Source organism: Triticum urartu, chromosome 5 (assembly GCF_003073215.2).
Source record: "Triticum urartu cultivar G1812 chromosome 5, Tu2.1, whole genome shotgun sequence".
In the NCBI taxonomy this organism is placed as follows: domain Eukaryota; kingdom Viridiplantae; phylum Streptophyta; class Magnoliopsida; order Poales; family Poaceae; genus Triticum; species Triticum urartu.
The window spans coordinates 283,705,404-283,721,414 of record NC_053026.1 but is presented as its reverse complement, the minus strand read 5'-3'; positions in this window follow the sequence as shown (position 1 = coordinate 283,721,414).

The window sequence follows — 16,011 nt, the reverse complement described above, 5'->3', positions numbered from 1 at the left end:
TGCTCAACCTAGTAATGATAATGATGTAGAAATTGAACCTGCTGTTGATCTTGATAACCCACAATCAAAGAATCAATGTTATGATAAAAGAAACTTTGTAGCTAGGAAACATGGTAAAGAAAAGGAACCTTGGGTTCAGAAACCCATGCCTTTTCCTCCGAAACCATCCAAGAAAAAGGATGATGAGGATTTTGAGTGCTTTGCTGAAATGATTAGGCCTATCTTTTTGCGTATGAGATTAACTGATGTGCTCAAAACAAATCCTTATGCTAAATATATGAAGGATATCATTACTAATAAAAGAAAGATACCAGAAGCTGAGATTTCCACCATGATTGCTAATTATACTTTCAAGGGTGGAATACCAAAGAAACTTGGAGACCCCGGAGTACCTACTATACCTTGCTCCATTAAAAGAAATTATATTAAAACCGCTTTATGTGATCTTGGAGCCGGTGTTAGTGTCATGCCTCTCTCTTTATATCGTAGACTTGACTTGAATAAGTTGACACCTACTGAAATATCTTCGCAAATGGCTGATAAATCAACTGCTATACCTGTCGGTATTTGTGAGGATGTGCCTGTTGTGGTTGCAAACGTTACTATTTTAACAGACTTTGTTATACTTGATATTCCCGAGGATGATAGTATGTCTATTATTCTTGGAAGACCTTTTCTTAATACTGCAGGGGCTGTTATTGCTTGCAACAAAGGCAATGTCACTTTTCATGTTAATGGTAATGAGCATACGGTACACTTTCCGAGGAAACAACCTCAAGTTCATAGTATCAACTCTATTGGAAAAATTGCATCGATTATATTTGGAGGTTTTGAATTTCCTCTTCCTACTGTCAAAAAGAAATATGATATTCTTATTATTGGGGATGTGCATATCCCCGTTGAGGTAACTTAGTGTTATTCGAAATTTCTCCGGTTTCATGATTATCGGGATGAGTTTGTTAACAAGACTTGATCAACCTTGTTAGTGGATTCTTTTTAATGAGCATGAGATGGATGAAACTAGAAGCACAACCTTCTACACCCCACTTTTACTTTCTGTTATTTATATTAAATAAAGTAAAAATAGTATTTTTCTGTCTGTTTCCTGACTTACTTGTGCAATATAAAAATATCCCGAAAATAAAAGTCCTCAGAATGCCATGCCAATTTAATATGATTTTTTCGGGAATATTTGAGGATTTACTATGCAAAAATTACCGCGGGAGGAGCTGCCACCTGGCCACGAGGGTGGTGGGTGCGCCCCCCCTATAGGGCGTGCCCCCTGCCTCGTGGGCCCACGGTGTCCCTCCTCCACTTATCCCAGCACCCATCTTCTTCCTCTATCTCACACAAACCCGAAAAACCAACTCAAGCACGAGTTCCAGCCACTTTTGCTGTGATTTTCGATCTCCTTGCTCAAAGCACCTCTCACAAAACTGCTTGGGGAGATTGTTCCTTGGTATGTGACTCCTCCATTGGTCCAATTGGTTTCTGTTCTATTGCTTTATTCTTTGCAAATTTGTGCTGCATAGGTGACCATGTTCTTGAGCTTGCATGTCAAATTTATATGGTTCCAAGTAGTTCTAATGCTTGATATAGGCTCTAGGCACTTGTAGGAGTAGTTGCTATCAGTTTTATTGAGTTTGGTTCACTTTTATTTTGAAGTTACTAAAAAATTCAGAATTTTTCAGAGAAAAACAATATGTTTAGGAAGATGTTCCAAGGTGGTTCCTCTAAGAAGCAAGGACCCAGAATTGCTATGCGCGATGCTGACGAGGATCCACCAAGAGACGCTCCAGTACGGCCTTGCGAATGGCCGTCAGAAAATTTTATGGACCGTGCGGGAATTAAAGAAGAATTCAAAGCATATTTGCGCAATGCCGGTCTTGAGGATTTTGAGGCTAACAAATGCCCCCAGTATCATGATCTCACAAGTTCATTCGTGAGGAGGTTTGAGTATTCATCTTCGCGTAATTCTCCCTCAGTCATGTTTGATCTTTATGACAAATCTTATACCATGGACTTAGAGGATTTCACTTCTGCTTGCGAACTTCCATCATGGGGCAGTATTAGGGATCCCCCTAAATCTGAATTTAGAAACTTTCTTGCTAGTATAACTGTGGGGGAATCCAGAGATATAACGCAGGCTACCATAGGGAGCATTCACTTTCCTGCTATACATTATTTTGCTCTTTTCATCGGTAGATGCATAAATGCTAAGGATGAAGCATGTCACATGTGTGTCCCTGATCTCAGCATTCTTAGGAGTGCTGTGTTAGGAGACCAATCTTATCATATGGGAGCCATTGTAGCTCGTAGGTTGCATCATAATAGACATAATGGAGATTTCTTTGGAGGAATTTATGCAACCCGCTTAGCTCATTTTCTTGAAATAGACATTCGTGAGGGTGATATGGAGTTGCCTCCTGCATATTTAGATTATAACTCTATGGCTTCGCACCAGTTTGTCGAGAGGCCTGAATCACCTCTCTTATATCGCTTAATTTTTTATAAATGACGTGTTTTCCGTATTACTCTCCCTGCTCCCGCCTTCTTTGATTCACAGACAAAAGGAAGATATGTTATTACCATAGAGGAGGCAGAAGAGTACGAGAGGAGAGCGGAGGCATCCCGACTCCATGCTGCAGCTCAGCAGGCGATAACCGCTGCACATCAGTATGATCCCAACTATCCTTCCTCATCACAGTTCGACCCCAACAACTATTATTATGGATATCCGCCAGGCCAGCCGTGGCCATAGACCAACTTAGGCCAAAAGCCTAAGCTTGGGGGAGTACGTATTTCTCACCGACATTATATTTATGTTCACACACACTCATTGCTAGATGGCGGTGCTCATACTTTTTCACTGTAATATCCATGCTAGTTTATTTTCCTTTTCCTGCTTTCTTCTTGTGTGTTTGTTAAACCTTAAGAAAAAACAAAAAAAATAGTAGTAGTTTATTTTTCTGCTGTAGTAGTAATAATTAAAAAGAAAACCCAAAAATATTTCCCGTTCTTCTTTTGCTTGTTGGGAGCTTTCCCGTGTAAATAGTTTTATTTATTTTCTTTTATTTGGGGGTCAGTAGGAGAAGACCATAATTAAATTGTTGAAGTGGCTCTTATATGCATTATTGTTGATTTAACCAAGAGCCCATATTGCCTTGTCTTCTCCTGTTTATTGAATGCTCGCATATTCCAGCTTAGTCCAATGCACGTACACTCTTATTATTATTCACACCGTTCGGTCATGCAAGTGAAAGGCAATTATGATGATATATGATGGACTGACTGAGATGAGAAAAGCTGGTATGAACTCGACCTCTTTTGTTTTTGTAAATATGATGAGCCCGTCGTTCTTGATTCAGCTTATTATGAATAAACATGTTTGCAATGATAATCAGATATCAGAGTTGCTTGTGCCATGCTTGATTAGCTATGAGTTATAATGATTTACCTTGTATGCCGACATGCTATTGAGATGATTATGATGTGGTATGATGGGGTGGTATCCTCTTTTGAATGATTTAAGTGACTTAACTTGGCACATGTTCACGCATGTAGTCGAAACAAAATCAACATAGCCTTCACAATATTTATGTTCATGGTGGATTATATCCTACTCATGCTTGCATCCAATCTTTATTAATTTTAATGCATGTACATGGCTGTTGTCGCTCTCTAGTTGGTCGCTTCCCATTCTTTTGCTAGCCTTCACCTGTACTAAGCGAGAATACTGCTTGTGCATCCAATCCCTTAAACCCCAAAGTTATTCCAGATGAGTCCACTATACCTTCCTATATGCGGTATCTACCTGCCGTTCCAAGTAAATTTGTATGTGCCAAAATCTAAACCTTCAAATAAACATTCTGTTTTGTATGCTCGAATAGCTCATGTATCAACAAAGGCTGTCCGTATCTTCCTTGTTAGGCGGGTTATTCTCAAGAGGATTGGACTCCGCTCCTCACTCACGAGAAAATGGCTGGTCACCGGGATGCCCAGTCCCATACTTTATGCAAACTAAATCAAAATTAATTGCAAACAAAACTCCCCATGGGACCTGATGTATGTTGGAGGCACTCGTTGTTCCGAGCAAGCCATGGATTGATGCTTGTTGGTGGAGGGGGAGTATAAACTTTACCATTCTGTTTGGGAACCGCCTATAATGTGTTTAGCATGGAAGATATCGCCATCTCTTAGTTGTTATGTTGACAATGAAAGTATACCGCTTAAAATACAATTTATCTCTATTTCAAAACCGAGCTCTGGCACCTCTACAAATCCCTACTTCCCTCTGCGAAGGGCCTATCCATTTACTTTTATGTTGAGTCATCACCCTCTTATTAAAAAGCACTAGCTGGAGAGCACAACCGTCATTTGCATTCATCACTGTTAATTTATATTGGGTATGACTATGATTGGATCTCTTTTACCATGAATTACAATGTCTAGTCAGTCCTTGATCTTTAAAGGTGCTCTGCATTTATGTTTTGCGGTCTCAGAAAGGGCTAGCGAGATACCATCTTATTATATCATATTATGATTGTTTTGAGAAAGTGTTGTCATCCGAGATTTATTATTATGACTTGCTAGTTGATTATGCTATTGATATGAGTAATGATGAGACCTGAGAATTATTGCAAATGTGGTTAGTTATGATCTATACTGAAAACTTGAATGCTGGCTTGACATAGTTACAACAACAAGAGCAAACAGAGTTTGTAAAAGTTTTTCTTTCTTTCTTTCAGTTTGTCAACTGAATTGCTTGAGGACAAGCAAGGGTTTAACCTTGGGGGAGTTGATACGTCTCCGTCGTATCTAATTTTCCAAACACTTTTGCCCTTTTTTTGGACTCTAACTTGTATGATTTGAATGGAACTAACCCGGACTGACGCTGTTTTCAGCAGAATTACCATGGTGTTGTTTTATGTGCAGAAAACAAATATTCTCGGAATGACTTGAAACTCCACAGAACATCTTAGAAAAAACAATAAAAAATCCTCGCCAAAGATGAAGACCAGGGGGCCCACACCCTTCTCACGAGGGTGGGGGGCGCCCCCCCTAGGGCGCGCCCCCTACCTCGTGGGCCCCCTGTTGCGTCTCCGACTGAAACTCCACCTCCATATATTGAGTTTCGATGAGAAAAAAATTAGGGAGAAGAAATCGTCGCGTTTTACAATACGGAGCTGCCGCCAAGCCCTAAAACCTCTCGGGAGGGTTGATCTGGAGTCCGTTCGGGCCTCCGGAGAGGGGGATTCGTCGCCGTCATCATCATCAACCATCCTCCATCACCAATTTCATGATGCTCACCGCCGTGCATGAGTAATTGCATCGTAGGCTTGCTGGACGGTGATGGGTTGGATGAGATTTATCATGTAATCGAGTTAGTTTTGTTAGGGTTTGATCCCTAGTATCCATTATGTTTTAAGATTGAGGTTGCTATGACTTTGCTATGCTTAATGCTTGTCACTAGGGCCCGAGTGCCATGATTTCAGATCTGAACCTATTATGTTTTCATGAATATATGTGAGTTCTTGATCCTATCTTGCAAGTCTATAGTCACCTACTATGTGTTATGATCCGGCAACCCCGAAGTGACAATAATCGGGACCACTCCCGGTGATGACTATAGTTTGAGGAGTTCATGTATTCACTATGTGCTAATGCTTTGTTCCGGTTCTCTATTAAAAGGAGGCCTTAATATCCCTTAGTTTCCAATAGGACCCCGCTGCCATGGGAGGGTAGGACAAAAGATGTCATGCAAGTTCTTTTCCATAAGCACGTATGACTATATACGGAATACATGCCTACATTACATTGATGAATTGGAGCTAGTTCTGTGTCACCCTATGTTACGACTGTTACATGATGAACCGCATCCGGCATAATTATCCATCACTGATCCGGTGCCTACGAGTTTTCCATATACTGGTTCTCGCTTATTTACTTTCCCGCTGCTACTGTTACAATCACTACAAAATCCCAAAAACATTATTTTTGTTGCCGTTACCACCACTATCATATTACTTTGCTACTAAACACTTTGCTGCAGATACTAAGTTTCCAGGTGTGGTTGAATTGACAATTCAGCTGCTAATACTTGAGAATATTCTTTGGCTCCCCTTGTGTCGAATCAGTAAATTTGGGTTGAATACTCTACCCTCGAAAGCTGTTGCGATCCCCTATACTTGTGGGTTATCAGACATAATTGCTTGATTAGCATACTTGGAGTATTACTATTTTTATGTCAACAATAAACTTTTATCTTGAATCTTTTGGATCTGAAGATTCATGCCACAATAGAGAAAAATACATTGAAGAACATGCTAGAAAGCATTCCACATCAACAATTCTGTTTTTATCATTTACCTACTCAAGGACGAGCAGGAATTAAGCTTGGGGATGCTTGATACGTCTCCAACGTATCTATAATTTTTATTGTTCCATGCTATTATATTATCTATTTTGGATGTTAATGGGCTTTATTTTACACTTTTATATTATTTTCGGGACTAACCTATTAACCCAAGGCCCAGCGCAAATTGTTGTTTTTGGCCTATTTCAGTGTTCCGCAGAAAAGGAATATCAAACGGAGTCCAAACGGAATGAAACCTTCGGGAGCATGATTTTTGGAACAAACGTGATCCAGAGGACTTGAAGTGGACGTCAAGAAACGAACGAGGCGTCACGAGGCAGTGGGCGCGCCCTCCCCCCTCGTGGCTCAACCAACCTACTTCTTCCTCCTATATATGTTCACATACCCCGAAAACATCCAGGAGCACCACGAAACCCTATTTCCACCGCCGCAACCTTCTGTACCCAAGATATCCCATCATGGGGCCTTTTCTGGAGCTCCGCCGGAGGGGGCATTGATCACGAAGGTCCTCTACATCAACTCCATGGCCCCTCTGATGATGTGTGAGTAGTTTAATTCAGACCTTCGGGTCCATAGTTAGTAGCTAGTTGGCTTCTTCTCTCTCTTTGAATCTCAATACAAAGTTCTCCTCGGTTTTCTTGGAGATCTATTCGATGTAACTCTTTTTGCGGTGTGTTTGTCAAGATCCGATGAATTGTGGGTTTATGATCAAGTCTATCTATGAACAATATTTGATTCTTCTCTGAAATCTTTTATGCATGATTGGTTATCTTTGCAAGTGTCTTCGAATTATCAGTTTGGTTTGGCCTACTAGATTGATCTTTCTTGCAATGGGAGAAGTGCTTAGCTTTGGGTTCAATCTTGCGGTGCTCGATCCCAGTGACAGAAAGGGAAACGACACGTATTGTATTGTTTCCATCGAGGATAAAAAGATGGGTTTTATATCATATTGCTTGAGTTTATCCCTCTACATCATGTCATCTTACCTAAGGCATTACTCTGTTCTTATGAACTTAATACTCTAGATGCATGCTGGATAGCGGTCGTTGTGTGCAGTAATAGTAGTAGATGCAGGCAGGAGTCGATCTACTTGTCACGGATGTGATGCCTATATACATGATCATGCCTAGATATTCTCATAATTATTTGCTTTTCTATCAATTGCTCGACAGTAATTTGTTCACCCACCGTAATACTTATGCTATCTTGAGAGAAGCCACTAGTGAAACCTATGGCCCCCGGGTCTATTTTCCATCATATAAGTTCCAATCTATTTTTACTTTGCAATCTTTACTTTCAATCTATATCATAAAAATACCAAAAATATTTATCTTATCATTATTATCTCTATCAGATCTCACTCTCGTAAGTGACCGTGAAGGGATTGACAACCCCTTTATCGCGTTGGTTGCGGGGTTCTTATTTGTTTGTGTAGGTACGAGGACTTGCGTGTGGCCTCCTACTGGATTGATACCTTGGTTCTCAAAAACTGAGGGAAATACTTATGCTACTTTGCTGCATCACCCTTTCCTCTTCAAGGGAAAACCAACGCAGTGCTCAAGAGGTAGCACCCTCTCTTCCACTAAGGCCCAATAAGGCCCATATACCTCCCGGGGGGTTCTGGTAACTTCCCGGTGCTCCGGTATACTCCCGATTTCACCCATAACCATTCCGATGTCCAAACATAGGCTACCAATATATCGATCTTTACATCTCGACCATTTCGAGACTCCTCGTCATGTCCGTGATCAAATCCGGGACTCCGAACTACCTTCGGTACATCAAAACACATAAACTCGTAATACCGATCATCACCGAACGTTAAGCATGCGGACCCTATGGGTTTGAGAACTATGTAGACATGACCAAGACATTTCTCCGGTCAATAACCAATAGCAGAACCTAGATGCTCATATTGGTTCCTACATATTCCACGAAGATCTTTATCGGTTAAACCGCATAACGATATATATTGTTCCCTTTGTCATCGGTATGTTACTTGCCTGAGATTCGATCGTCGATATCTCAATACCTAATTAAATCTCGTTATTGGCAAGTCTCTTTACTCGTTCTGTAATGCTACATCCCATAACTAACTCATTAGCTACATTGCTTGCAAGGCTTATAGTGATGTACATTATCAAGAGGGCCCAGAGATACCTCTCCGACAATCAAAGTGACAAATCATAATCTTGATCCATGCCAACTCAACAAACACCATCGGAGACACCTGTAGAGCACCTTTATAATCACCCAGTTACGTCGTGACGTTTGGTAGCACACAAAGTGTTCCTTTGGTATTTGGGAGTTGCATGATCTCATAGTCATAGGAACATGTATAGTTATGGAGAAAGCAATAGCAACAAACTAAACGATCATCGTGCTAAGCTGATGGATCAGTCAAGTCAATCACATCATTCTCTAATGATGTGACCCCGTTAATCAAATGACAACTCATGTCTATGGTTAGGAAACATAACCATCATTGATTCAACGAGCTAGTCAAGTAGAGGAAAACTAGTGACACTCTGTTTGTCTATGTATTCAGACATGTACTAAGTTTCCGGTTAATACAATTCTAGCATGAATAATAAACAATTATCACGATATAAGGAAATATAAATAACAACTTTATTATTGCCTCTAGGGAATATTTCCTTCAGTTTATTGGAATACGGTTATTCGTTTAAGTCAGAGAATAATTGTTATTTTGTTTACATGAATAAAACCTTATATGGTCATACACCCATTCTCAATGGTTTATTGAGTCTCGATCATAGTAATACACATATTCATAATATTGATGCCATAAGATGCAAAGTTGATAATGATAGTGCAACATATTCGTGGCACTGCCGTTTAGGTCATATTGGTGTAAAGCGCATGAAGAAACTCCATGTAGAAGAGCTTTTGGAATCACTTGATAATGAATCATTTGATACTTGCGAACCATGCCTCAAGGGCAAGATGACTAAAACTCCGTTCTCCGGAACAATGGAGTGAGCTAAAGACTTATTGGAAATAATACATGCCGATGTATGCGGTCTGATGAGTGTTGAGGCTCTCGGCGGTATCGTTATTTTCTGACCTTCACAGATGATTTGAGCAGATATGGATATATCTACTTGATGAAACACAAGTCTGAAACATTTGAAAAGTTCAAATAATCTCAGAGTGAAGTGGAGTATCATCGTAACAAGAAAATAAAGTTTCTACGATCTGATCACGGAGGCGAATATTTGAGTTATGAGTTTGGCCTTTATTTAAAACAATGTGGAATAGTTTCACAACTCATGCCACATGTAACACCACATCGCAAAGGTGTGTCTGAACTTCATAACTGTACTTTATTGGATATGGTGCGATCTATGATGTCTCTTACCTATTTACCACTATTGTTTTGGGGTTATGCATTAGAGACAATTGCATTCACGTTAAATAGGGCACCATCTAAATCCGTTGAGATGGTACCGTATGAACTGTGGTTTGGCAAGAAACCTATGCTGTTGTTTTTTAAGGTTTGGGGTTGCGATGCTTATGTGAAAAAGCTTCTGCCTAAAAAGCTCAAACTCAAATTGGAGAAGTGCGTCTTCATAGGATACCCAAAAGAAATTGTTGGGTACACCTTCTATCACAGATCCGAAGGCAAGATCTTTGTTGCTAAGAATGGACCCTTTCTAGAGAAGGAGTTTCTTTCGAAAGAAGTGAGTGGGAGGAAAGTAGAACTTTATGAGGTAATTGTACCTGCTCCCTTATTGGAAAGTAGTTCATCACAGAAACCGGTTCATGTGACACCTACAACAATTAGTGAGGAAGCTAATGATGATGATCATGAAACTTCAGATCAAGTTACTACCGAACCTCGTAGCTCAAGCAGAGCACATTCCGCACCTGGGTGGTACGGTAATCCTGTTCTGGAAGTCATGTTACTAGACCATGACGAACCTATGAACTATGAGGAAGCAATGATGAGCCTGGATTCCGCAAAATGGCTTGAGGCCATGAAATCTGAGATAGGATCCATGTATGAGAACAAAGTATGGACTTTGGTTGACTTGCCTGATGATCGGCAAGCCATAGAGAATAAAGGGATCTTCAATAAGAAGACTGACGCTGATGGTAATGTTACCGTTTACAAAGCTCGACTTGTTGCGAAAGGTTTTCAACAAGTTCAAGGAGTTGACTATGATGAGACTTTCTCACCTGTAGCGATGCATAAGTCTGTTCGAATCATGTTAGCAATTGCCGCATTTTATGATTATGAAATCTGGCAATGGGCGTCAAAACTGCATTCCTTAATGGATTTCTCAAAGAAGAGTTGTATATGATGCAACGAGAAGGTTATGTCGATCCTAAAGGTGCTAACAAAGTGTGCAAGCTCCAGCGATCCATTTATGGACTGGTGCAAGCATCTCAGAGTTGGAATATACGCTTTGATAGTGTGATCAAAGCATATGGTTTTATACAGACTTTCGGAGAAGCCTGTATTTACAAGGAAGTGAGTGGGAGCTCTGTAGCATTTCTAATATTATATGTGGATAACATATTATTGATTGGAAATGATATAGAATTTCTAGATAGCATAAAAGGATACTTGAATAAGAGTTTTTCAATCAAAGACCTCGGTGAAGCTGCTTACATATTGGGCATCAAGATCTATAGAGTGTTGGGGAACGCAATAATTCCAAAAAAAATCCTACGCACACGCAAGATCATGGTGATGCATAGCAACGAGAGGGGAGAGTATCGTCTATGTACCCTTGTAGACCGTAAGTGGAAGCATTATGACAACACGGTTGATGTAGTCGTATGTCTTCATGATCGAACGATCTAGTACCGAAGATACAACACCACTGCTATCTGCACACGTTCGGCTCGGTGACGTCCCGTGAACTCACAATCCAGTAGATCTTCGAGGGAGAGCTTCGTCAACACGACGGCGTGATGACGGTGATGATGTTGCTACCGAAACAGGGCTTCGCCTAAGCACCGCTACGATATTACCGAGGTGGATTATGGTGGAGGGGGGCACCGCACACGGCTAAAGATCAATGATCAACTTGTGTGTCTATGGGGTGCCCCCTCCCCCGTATATAAAGGAGTGGAGGAGGGGGGCACCTCTCTAGGCGCGCCCCAAGGAGTCCTACTCCCACAGGCAGTAGGATTCCACCTTCCCTTTGTTGGTTCTAGGAGATAAGGAAGGAGAGGGAAGAAGGAAGGAAGGGGGGCGGCCCCCCTCCCAATTCGGATTGGGCTTGGGGGGGTGCCCCCTCCTTTGCTTCTTTCCCCTCTCTTCCACTAAGGCCAAATAAGGCCCATATACCTCCCGGGGGGTTCCGGTAACCTCCCGGTACTCCGATATACTCCCGATTTCACCCGGAACCATTCCGATGTCCAAACTTAGGCTTCCAATATATTGATATTTATGTCTCGACCATTTCGAGACTCCTCGTCATGTCCGTGATCAAATCCGGGACTCAGAACTACCTTCGGCACATCAAAACACATAAACTCGTAATACCGATCGTCACCGAATGTTAAGCGTGCGGACCCTACGGGTTCGAGAACTATGTAGACATGACCGAGACATGTCTCCGGTCAATAACCAATAGCGGAACCTGGATGCTCATATTGGTTCCTACATATTCTACCAAGATCTTTATCGGTCAAACCGCATAAAGATATACGTTATTCCCTTTATCATCGGTATGTTACGTGCCCGAGATTCGATCGTCGCTATCTCAATACCTAGTTCAATCTCGTTACCGGCAAGTCTCTTTACTCGTTCCATGATGCTACATCCCGTAACTAACTCATTAGCTATATTGCTTGCAAGGCTTATAATGATGTACATTACCAAGAGGGCCCAAAGATACCTCTCCGACAATCGGAGTGACAAATCCTAATCTTGATCCATGCCAACTCAACAAACTCCATCGGAGACACCTATAGAGCACCTTTATAATCACCCAGTTACGTTGTGACGTTTGGTAGCACACAAAGTGTTCCTCCGGTATTCGGGAGTTGCATGATCTCATAGTCATATGAACATGTATAGTTATGGAGAAAGCAATAGCAACAAACTAAACGATCATCGTGCTAAGCTAACGGATGGGTCAAGTCAATCACATCATTCTCTAATGATGTAATCTCGTTAATCAAATGAAAACTCATGTCTATGGTTAGGAAACATAACCATCATTGATTCAATGAGCTAGTCAAGTAGAGGCAAACTAGTGACACTTTGTTTGTCTATGTATTCACACATGTACTAAGTTTCCGGTTAATACAATTATAGCATGAATAATAAAAATTTATCATGATATAAGGAAATATAAATAACAAATTTATTATTGCCTCTAGGGAAAATTTCCTTTAGTCTCCCACTTGCACTAGAGTCAATAATCTAGATTTCGTTGTAATGATTCTAACACCCATGGAGTCTTGGTGTTGAACATGTTTTGCTCATGAGAGAGGCTTAGTCAATGGGTCTGCAACATTGAGATTCGTATGTATCTTGCAAAGCTCTATGTGTCCCTCCTTGACTTGATCATGGATGGAATTGAAGCGTCTCTTGATGTGCTTGGTTCTTTTGTGAAATCTAAATTCCTTTGCCAAGGCAGTGGCTCCAGTATTGTCACAAAAGATTTTCATTGGTCCCGATGCACTAGGTATGACACCTAGATCGGATATGAACTCCTTCATCCAGACTCTTTCATTTGCTACTTTCGAAGAAACTATTATTCTGCTTCACATGAAGGTCCCGCCACGACGCTCTGCTTTGAACTGCACCAACTGACAGCTCCACCATTTAATAAAAAACACGTATCCGGGTTGTGAGTTAGATTCATCCGGATCAGTGTCAAAGCTTGCATCGACGTAACTGTTTACGACGAGCTCTTTGTCACCTCCATATATGAGAAACATATCCTTAGTCCTTTTGAGGTATTTTAGGATGTTCTTGACCGATGTCCAGTGATCCACTCCTAGATTACTTTGGTTCCTCCCTGCTGAACTTATAGCAAAGCACACATCAGGTCTGGTACCCAGCATTCCATACATGATAGAGCCTATGGCTGAAGCATAGGGACCACCTTTCATTTTCTCTCTATCTTCTGCAGTGGTCGGGCATTGTGTCCGACTCAACTTCACACCTTGTAATACAGACAAGAACCCTTTCTTTGCCTGATCCATTTTGAACTTCTTCAAAACTTTATCAAGGTATGTGCTTTGTGAAAGTCCAATCAAGTGTCTTGATCTATCTCTATAGATCTTGATGCCCAATATATAAGCAGCTTCACCGAGGTCTTTCATTGAAAAATTCTTATTCAAGTATCCTTTTATGCTATTCAGAAATTCAGTATCGTTTCCGATCAACAATATGTCATCTACATATAATATCAGAAATACTACGGAGCTGCCACTCACTTTCTTGTAAATACATGCTTCTCCAAAAGTCTGTATATGTCGGTGTACAAAACTAGGGGCACATTTTTGTACCCATTTACCTGTGCACGGGCAGTCAGAGCCGCGCCCGTGACCACACCGAGCAGAGCAAGGGAGGTAAACCAAGGTAAGATCGAAGCCCAAGACGAAGCAAAGCAACGACAAGGACCAAGGCCACAAAGATCAGATGGGCAAAGCAAGTTTCCCCGGCAAGGACCCTTGCCGGGGCGGCCTCAGCGGCCCCGGCAAGACCTTTGCCGGGGCAGCTCGCCCACGCCAACCAAGTGAGCCACCCTCGAGCCCACCAACACTCGACAAATGCATTGGACAGGGCTCGGGAGGCACCTCTGTGCTGGCACGCAGATCTTCGCGAAGACAAAGAATAGTCAAGATCAAATGAGGATAGGAAGGCAGCCATCCTCACAGAAGAAACCCACAAGACCCCCGGCAAGATCCTTGCCGGGGATGCCTGCACGCCACAGCAAGACCCTTGCCGGGCCACCCGGCAAGGACGCCGCCAAGCGCACCAGCAGGGCCACCGTTAGGCCCACACTAGGCAAGTCTCCGCCGACGTTCGCATGCAGCTGCCGACCCAACCAGCTGGGTAGGAACCTATGTGGCGACATGCAGCCCTTCGTGGAGACTCCACCACCGTGCCACCTCAGCTGCCTGCCTACCTACATGGCACCGAATGCATCGCTGGCCAGGGCGCGTGTCGAAGCTTGGAGGAGCGGCGACGGACGGGACGGGCCTCACCCCCGCCCCCGATAAAGTGGAGGGACACCTAAGCCTCGCATTTAATGCACTTTGTCCCGTAATACCAGGATAACCTCGCAACACTGTTGCCTTCCCACCTCCTGTGTGCCACTGTGGCAACCCCTTTTTCTATAAAAGGAGGCCCAAGGTGACGAGGAGAGGGATTCGGCTTTTTGGAGCTCGTTACACCCCATAGCTAGTTCAAGAACTCAGAATACATCCACCAAAGCAGGACTAGGGTTTTACACATCCTCGCGGCCCGAACCTAGATAAACGAACTGCGTGCTCTCTGTTAGACCCGCTCTTCTCTCAACCCCGCGCCCCGCAACCGCAGTAGGGATTCTTGTGATCCCATAGGTGTCGTTTCCCACCGATAGTATAAAACCATATGCTTTGATCACACTATCAAAGTGTATATTCCAACTCCGAGAGGCTTGCACCAGTCCATAAATGGATCACAGGAGCTTGCATACTTTGTTAGCACCTTTTGGATCGACAAAACCTTCTGGTTGCATCATATACAACTCTTCTTTAAGGTATCCATTAAGGAATGCAGTTTTGACATCCATTTGCCAAATTTCATAATCATAAAATGCGGCAATTGCTAACATGATTCGGACGGACTTAAGCATCGCTACGGGTGAGAAGGTCTCATCGTAGTCAACTCCTTGAACTTGTCAAAAACCTCTCGCAACAAGTCGAGCTTTGTAGACAGTAACATTACCATCAGCGTCAGTCTTCTTCTTGAAGATCCATTTATTCTCTATGGACTGCTGATCATCAGGCAAGTCAACCAAAGTCCACACTTTGTTCTCATACAAGGATCCCATCTCAGATTTCATGGCTTCAAGCCATTCTGCGGAATCTGTGCTCATCATCGTTTCCTCATAGTTCGTAGGTTCGTCATGGTCAAGTAACATGACTTCCAGAATAGGATTACCGTACCACTCTGGTGCGGATCTTACTCTGGTTGACCTACGAGGATCGGTAGTAACTTGATCAGAAGTTTCATGATCATCATCATTAGCTTCCTCACTTACTGGTGTAGGAATCACTGGAACTGATTTCAGTGATGAACTACTTTCCAATAAGGGAGAAGGTACAATTACCTCATCAAGTTCTACTTTCCTCGCACTCACTTCTTTCGAGAGAAACCCCTTCTCTAGAAAGGATCCATTCTTAGCAACAAATATCTTGCCTTCGGATCTGTGATAGAAGGTGTACCCAATAGTCTCCTCTGGGTATCCTATGAAGACACATTTCTTCGATTTGGATTCGAGCTTATCAGGTTGAAGCTTTTTCACATAAGCATTGCAGCCCCAAACTTTAAGAAACGACAACTTTGGTTTCTTGCCAAACCACAGTTCATAAGGTGTCATCTCGACGGATTTAGATGGTGCCCTATTTAATGTGAATGCAGCTGTCTCTAAACC